Source organism: Esox lucius, chromosome 17 (genome assembly GCF_011004845.1).
Source record: "Esox lucius isolate fEsoLuc1 chromosome 17, fEsoLuc1.pri, whole genome shotgun sequence".
In the NCBI taxonomy this organism is placed as follows: domain Eukaryota; kingdom Metazoa; phylum Chordata; class Actinopteri; order Esociformes; family Esocidae; genus Esox; species Esox lucius.
Genome location: NC_047585.1, coordinates 14,670,928 through 14,679,182, shown reverse-complemented (window position 1 = coordinate 14,679,182; position 8,255 = coordinate 14,670,928). Strand labels below are relative to the sequence as shown.

At 45.5% G+C, this 8,255-nt stretch overlaps 1 long non-coding RNA gene across 1 annotated transcript; it reads left to right on the top strand.

Annotated features, from left to right (window-relative positions):
* The first annotated feature begins 5,094 nt into the window (after positions 1 to 5,094).
* On the top strand, positions 5,095 to 7,902 carry LOC109616816. The gene is made up of 2 exons (XR_002198092.2): positions 5,095 to 7,682; positions 7,764 to 7,902. It is a non-coding gene; the product is annotated as an uncharacterized LOC109616816 (long non-coding RNA).
* The last annotated feature ends 353 nt before the right edge of the window (positions 7,903 to 8,255 follow it).

The window sequence follows — 8,255 nt, the reverse complement described above, 5'->3', positions numbered from 1 at the left end:
ACCTATGTACCTTGAGGCCTTAATTAAAGCCAGTTATCAGTATTGCAAAATTCAGATAGCAATAAATATTAGATTGATTTTGCAGCCCTAGATGCATTAAGAAAAATATATCCAGGGATCTTAGGTTTTGTTTTGTCTTTTTTTGCCCATCGATGATTTTGTCCTGCCCCGTCAATATTCAAATCCTGGAAACACCACTGCTCAAACATTGGTCAACTTATATGGTTAATAACTCAACCATATTTATTGTTTTTGGCCATTTTGAATTTGATGCCAGCAACGTGATCGTCCATTGTCTTGCTGAAATACATTTTGTGGCTCATACCCAGGGGCGTCGAAGCATGGAAGAGATACCAGGAGACGGGTTGTTACATGAGGAGAGCTGGACAGGGCCGTAGAAGGGCATCAACCCAGCAGTAGGACCAGTATCTGCTCCTTTGTGTGAGGAGGAACAGGTGCGACCTGTGCTCACAGCCCAACACCATGCAGCTTGATTGGCATTTGCCAGAGAACACCACAATTGGCAGGTCCACCACTGGCGCCCGTTCTCTTCACAGATGAGAGCAGGTTCACACTGAGCATGTGACAAACGTGAAAGAGCATGGTTAACGTTATGCTTCCTGCGACATCATCCAGCATGACCGGTTTGGCGGTGGGTCAGTGATGGTCTGTGGGGACATATCCTTGGAGTGTCACACAGACCTCCATGTGCTAGCCATAGGTACCCTGACTGTTGTCAGGTACTTGGATGAAATCCTCAGACCCATTGTCAGACCTTACACTGGTGCAGTAGGCCCTGGGTTCCTCCTGGTGCAGGACAATGCCAGCCTCATGGGGCCAGAGTGTAGGCTGTTCCTAGATGACAAAGTCATTAATGCCATTGACTGGCCCTCACATTCCCTAGACCTGAATCCAATTGAGAACCTCTGGGACATTATTTATCAGTGCATCCAACAACGCCAAGTAGCTCTCTGATGCCCTGATGTAGGTCTGGGAGGAGATCCCCCAGGACACCATCGGCCATCTCGTCAGGAGCATGCCCAGACATCAGGAGTGCATACAGGCACATGGGGGCCATACACACTACTGAGTCACATTATGAGTTGCTGTGATGAAATTCACACAAGTTGAAACAGCCTGTGATTTAAATGGTATACTTAGATTTTCGGTGTGAGTTTGAATCAACTTATTACACAATGTACAGTAAAGATTTTAGTCTTTAATATATTTTGTTCATTGAGACCCGATGTGTGATTTGTTTCCTTAATTGCGTATATATATATATAGAAAACATTTGTTTATAAATTACTAGCCCTGTTCCTTACTCTGTAAATACAGTTACAATCAGGTTGTGGAAATGTTGGTATTCTAGCCTGGCTCGCTTGTGCCAAAAATCCTTAAGATCTACCCCATGTCAGATTATGACATTATATATATCAAAATGACCTTGAAAAGCTTAACATCATGAAACACACAGCCCTTAGTTTCAGAAACAGCCATAGAGAGTGGAGCAGCGGCAGGTCCCTCATCATCTCCTGATGGTGTTACCGAGGACAGGACACCAGTGGGGTATTACATCAAGGCAGATAAAGGAAAATCCTGGCTTATTTCGTCTGGCTACTTTAAGTAAGAGTTCTGTTCCATTACTGTGGTGTATAGGAGTCCAAGGTGCTTAGTAACCAAGGTAACTTATTCCTCTGAACTAGCCTGCTCCCTGTCAGGCTAACTGTCACGCTTAATTTAGCTGTGTTTTCAAAGAGAATCCCAAAAGACCATTCCATGTTTTTTCTCGCTTGCATCACTTTTGTAACCAAGCATAAATTGATGTGTTTAATTTAGTTCCTGTCGTGGAAAACACTTCAGATTGCCAGACAATAAAAGATGCAAAGACTCAGGAGCCTTCGAATCCAAAAGTAGACTTTATTGACGTCATAAAGCCGTGCTGATCTGCAGAGCAACCAAGCCATGTTGGTCTGCAGAACAACCGACTTCCAAACCTTAAATGCACATTTTTATACAGTATGGTTATACAATGATATTAGGTCCTCCCATTATGCTAATTTCTGGATGGATCCTTCTTGAATTTTCCATCATGTTTTTCACAACCCTCTGGGATTCGCTCCCCCAGCCAGTACTCATCATGACTCAGCATATTCTTTGAAATGGAAAGATTTCCTTATCTATGGGCTCACTCATCCTCCCAAGATTTTGCCAAGACAGTCAAGGACAAGCTACAGGTCCTTCTGTCCTCAATATGAGATAACAACAACCACTCATTGTACTGACCATGGGAACAAAAGTTCATCACTCTCTCTTAACCATTAAACTGTTTGGGAAAATAATATGAGCCCTGGTTAAATGTTTTATCAATTAACACTCAATTAATATGCAAGTGATCACATGAGACGTTCTGTCTACTCTTCATCAGGTTAATGTGAAATAACATTTTATGAAAATATCCCTACATTCCAAAGAACATATCAATGAAAATAAACAAGTTAAGAAAAGCATGTCTTGAACTGTCACTGTCTTCAAAAGCCAATAGTTATTTGACATATACCTAGAATACGGCTGAATCTCAAATCGCATACTACAAGTACAGTATGTACCTTGATGGTGAAGTACATACTGTTTAGTATATAGTAAGCTAGTATGCCATTATTGGGATTGATTGGGACATATTGTCATAATAGGGTGTCTCAACATTACAATTGGTCACGCATTAACATCGCCAAGTTTGAGTATTTTGCTAGACACCATTAAGCATTGTGTTAAACTGACTAACATTTCTTATGAAGTTTACTTCCACCACAAATAGCATCTATGAACTGTATGGCTTTTGCCACTGGCCGTTTTAAAAGCTTAGAAGTCAGTAATACTAGTATCTTACCACTTGGAATAGTAATAAGAATTAAGCAATTGCTAGCAAGTGTCAGGTTCCTGTGTGTTTGGGGAAACATGATATTTGGTTGGAGTCTGGCTGTTTTTCTTCTGCTTGTGTGTGCTTGTTAGGTGCAGGTGGGCGTGGCTGTGCAGGGGTTGGTCCCTCGTTCGGCGCAGCTGCTGTTGATCAGCTCATCAACCTGTATAAGAACTTCGTGATCCAGCGCCAGATTTTTCTTCGTCCTCTCGTGGTAACCTTGTGTGTGTGACAGCGTTGGGTTGTAATATTCTATAATCCATGTTTGTTACTTACCTTGATATTCCTCTCGTGTTCCAGTTGGATACCTTGGACTCTGCACTGCCTTCTCACCCGCCTACCACAGCCGAAGACCAATACTTAATGAATCATTCTCCCAGAACTGGGATCGCCTTTTTTCAAGACTCAATCATTAAATCCTTATTTTTACTTCCGTCGTCTGAGCCTGTTTTTGAGTCCGCTATTACAAACCATAACAGCCCAATCTGGCCACCATGGACTCCGCAGGTTCAGACATTCCTCGTCAAGCACTCAGCGCGTGTTAGTAGGAAGCCACGAACAGGTCATCCAGGAATTCCAGCACTCCCTCCAACTACTCACGCACAATGTCGATCAGCTAAACCTGAAGTTGGATCAAATAGCCAACCACCTGGTTGCCAGTGTTACACCAACGTCCGTCTCTGGTCCTGGTTCCCTCTGCATCACCTGTTACCGTGACTCTGGTTCAAAACCAACCCCATCTATCCCGTGAGCCATTCTTTCCTCTACCCGAGCGGTACTCCGGTGATTTAGGTAACTGTGGGAGATTTTTGTTTCAGTGCGGCCTGGTTTTTCAACAACAACCCACTACCTATTTAACCGATAGATCACGTATCAATTTAATTATGGGGCTACTGACGGGTAGGGCAGCTAAGTGGGTTATGGCGTTAAGTGAACGCAACTCGGGTGTCTGTAACAACTACGTGGAATTCGTTGAGGATATGAGCAAAGTATTTGATCACCCAGTACGTGGCAGAGAGGTAGTAGACTGTTTTCCATTACAAAAGGCAGTAATTCGGTGGCAGAATACTCTGTGGATTTTCGTATATTAGTTACCGAGAGTGGGTGGCGACAACCAGCACTGCAGTCAGCTTGTATTCGGGGTTTATCTGATGAGATCAGAAGTCAGATGGCACTCCAAGCAGAAACAAGGGAACTTGATGACATTATCTCATTAGCCGTTCGCATTGACAACAGTTTGAGAGAACACAGACGAGACAAAGACCGCAATAAAACTAGACCGTCGAGGGACTCACAACCTCGATCTAGTCCAAAGCACTTCACTGTGATAGAAGCGTACATCAGTGTAGTCCCCCCGATTTGACTCTTATCCCTCCTGTCTATCATGATTTAGGTGAGGTTTTCAATAAGCAAAAAGCTCTCTCTCTGCCATCCCACCGTCCTTATGATTGCGCTATTGAACTGTTGCATGGTGCCACATTGCCAGCTAGTCGGTTGTTTAAACTATCCAGGCCTGAGAGAGAAGATATGGAGAATTACATTTCAGAGTCTGTTGAGATAAATGAAGTTTAAATAATGCTGATTTAATAACCATGTATTCTTATGTTTTTGTTTTATTAAATTGTATGCTGCAGCCAGGTTAGGGAAATATGATTGAATACAATAACCATAAAAAGTTTAGAACTCCACACATTACACTCAGCCACACTCACTCAGACTTTACACCTGGCTCAGATAGAGAGACAGGATTAAACCCCACAATTAACATACAAATGAAACTGCCCCCCTATACAGCACAAAGAGACATTCTGTCTCCAGCCCCCTGATGTTATAGTCTAGGTTAGGACTATAGAATGTAAATTACTGTAACCTGGTTAAGATTTCACACCTGTATGCAAAGAACCTGTTAATCTATGACCAAGAGTTAGAGCATGTCCGTCTTCATTGGATTGGATTCGTCCAACATGTCACCATGCCAACGAAGAGCCAATAAGGATGGGTTTTACTCACGAGAGTGAAAAGTAACCACCCCTGTGGCGGGAGTATCAAAACCAATGTTCGATCTTGATTCGGGGCGAATATTTTGTGGAAGCTTGAGGGTTGAGCAAATATTTGACCGCTGCAGTGTATTTCATGTATTTTGACTTATCAATTCATATTAATAAATCTTTGTGCTAAATTTCCATTTGGACCGGAGCCTCGTCCTTCTTCAGAAATTCTGGTACACATAAAATTCTCAACAAGTCCCTGGCTGCTGGCCTGATTTGCCGTTCGTCTGCTCCGGTGGGAGCGTGATTCTTATTTGTCAAGAAGAAGGATTCCACCCTCCGACCCTGTATCGACTACAGAGGATTAAACAACATCACAGTAAGAAATGCATACTCACTACCGCTAATGGATTCTGTGATTGAACCCCTGTGCAACGCTACAGTATTTAGCAAACTGGACTTACATAATGCTTATCATCTCGTCCCCATCAAAGCAGGCGATGACTGGAAAACCGAGACATGCTTAATCAGTTCATCTATGTGTACCTGGATGGTATTCTCATTTTTTCCCAGAACCTGGAGGATCATCTGAGACATGTCAGGCTGGTATTATGTCTACTGGAGAACCAACTGTTCGTTAAGGCAGAGAAATGCGAGTTTCACGTGTCCTCTGAAGTTTCTGGGTTTCATCATTCAGCAGGGAGAACTCAAACCAGACGACAGTAAGATAAAGGCAGTAACCGATTGGCCTCTACCTACCTCCCGCAAACAGCTCCAGCGGTTTTTAGGTTTTGACAACTTTTATCGTAGGTTTATCAGGAACTACAGTAAAGTAGCAGCACCTCTCACCAGCCTCACGTCTCCGGCCAAGCCTTTCCTGTGGAGTTCTGTGGCAGATGAGGCCTTTTCCAACCTCAAGTGGCTCTTCTCATCGGCTCCTGTGTTGGCTCATCCCGATCCCGAGTTCCCCTTCATCGTGGAGGTCGACGCATCCGACTCTGGTGTGGGAGCTGTTCTGTCTCAAAGAAACCAGTCTGAAGGTAAATTACGTCCGTGCGCTTTCTTCTCCAGACGACTGTCCCAGACGGAGAGGAATTATGATGTAGGAGACCGTGAACTGCTGGCTGTGGTGATGGTGCTGCAGGAATGGAGACACTGGTTGGAAGGATCATTTCATCCATTTGTGGTATTTACGGATCATAAAAATCTAGCATACCTAAGAACGGCAAAAAGGTTGAACTCTCGCCAGGCACTTTGTTTTTAGGCAGGTTTGACTTCACCCTGACGTACAGCCCGGGTTCTAAGAATACCAAGCCTGATTCCCTGTCACGCCAGTTTCAAACCACCGAAACCAGCCCAGAGATTGGGACGGTGTTGCCGTCGGCCTGTGTGGTGGGTGCAGCCACGTGGGATGTTGAAACTGCTGTCAGGGAGTCTCTCTTGACCCAGCCTAGTCCCGAGAGTGTTCCTGCTGACAGATTATTTGTTCCAGACGCTGTCCGATCCCGTGTCCTGCAGTGGGGCCACGAATCAAAACTTACCTGTCATCCTGGTTTTCATAGGACCCTTTTCTCAAACAGCGATTCTGGTGGCCCACTAAGTCGGCGTATACCAAGGCTTTTGTGGCAGTGTACCCAGTCTGTGCTCGTGGCAAAGCCTCCCATCGTCCTCCAGTGGGCCTGCTTCATCCTCTCCCGGTGCCCAGCAGACCCTGGTCGCATATTGCAGTGGACTTTGTGACTGGACTACCTCTTTCGGAGGGTAACACTGTGGTATTGACTATCGTAGATCGCTTTTCCAAGGCTGGTAACTTTATCCCTCTGACAAAACTTCCATCAGCTACGGAGACGGCGGACCTCATGATTCAACATGTCTTCCTTGTTCATGGCATTCCTGTGGATGTGGTGTCTGACAGGGGTTCCCAGTTTTCGTCTGCTGTTTGGAAGGCCTTTTGTGAGTCGTTGGGGGCCTCCGTCAGTCTCTCGTCGGGATACCACCCGCAAAGTAATGCTCAAACGGAACGCGCCAACCAGAGCCTGGAGGCCGCACTTCAGTGTGTTTCGGCCTGCGACCCAGGTGCTTGGTCTTCTCAGCTGCCGTGGGTGGAGTATGCCCACAACTCGCTCCCCAGTTCTGCTACGGGTAGGTCGCCGTTCCTTGTGATGTACAGTTATCAACCTCCATTGTTCCTGGAACAGGAGAGAGAGGTGTCCGTCCCATCAGTCACTGTCGGCAGTTATGGCGGGATGCCCTTGCCGCGCTGGAGGAGGCGGGTGGACACATGCGGCGAGGGGCGGAGAAGCGTCGCATCCCGGCTCTGGAATACACTGCTGGCATGGAGGTTTGGCTGTCGTCGCGTAATCTTCCGTTGCAAGCGGAATCTCAGAAGCTGGCTCCTCGTTTTGTGGGTCCTAATGTTGTGGACAAAGTTATTAATGCCTCCGCTGTCCGGCAGCGTTTGCCACCTTCCATGGGCATTCACCCGGTGTTCCATGTTTCCCTGCTGAAGCCTGTCTCCACGTGTGCGTTGAGCCCTCCGGCTGACTCGGAGGGGGGGGGGGGGGGTTCTGTCAGGTTCCTGTGTGTTTGGGGAAACATGATATTGGTTGGAGTCTGGCTGTTTTTCTTCTGTGCTTGTGTGTGCTTGGTAGGTGCAGGTGGGCGTGGCTGTGCAGGGGTTGGTCCCTCGTTCGGCGCAGCTGCTGTTGATCAGCTCATCAACCACCTGTATAAGAACTTCCAGCCTGCGCCAGATTGTTCTTCATCCTCTCGTGGTAACCTTGTGTGTGACAGCATTGGGTTATATTCTATAATCCATGTTTGTTACTTACCTTGATATTCCTCTCGTGTTCCAGTTGGATACCTTGGACTCTGCACTGCCTTCTCACCCGCCTGCCACACCACAGCCGAAGACCAATACTTAATGAATCATCCTCCCAGAACTGGGATCGCCTTTTGTCAAGACTCAATCATTAAATCCTTATTTTATTTTTACTTCCGTCGTCTGAGCCTGTTTTTGAGTCCGCTATTACAAAACATAACAGCAAGACTGAAGATGAACTTTACACTGCCAAAGCAATTTCATTACAGGGCACAACATTCGACATTGATGCACCAACTATCAATATAGGTGACGATAACTGACTTTTTCGTCAAGTGAAAAGATGAGAATCGTGAAGATTCCTCCTCTTTCACTGCACAAGTTATTGTGGTCTTTTAGTACCCTAAAAAGCATGCATGGATGCATACTTCGAAAATCCACCAGAAATAGTAGACCATCCGTACTAATCTTCTTTCATACTAATCTGGCATACTATATAGTATGCAAGTACGTGATTTGAGATTCA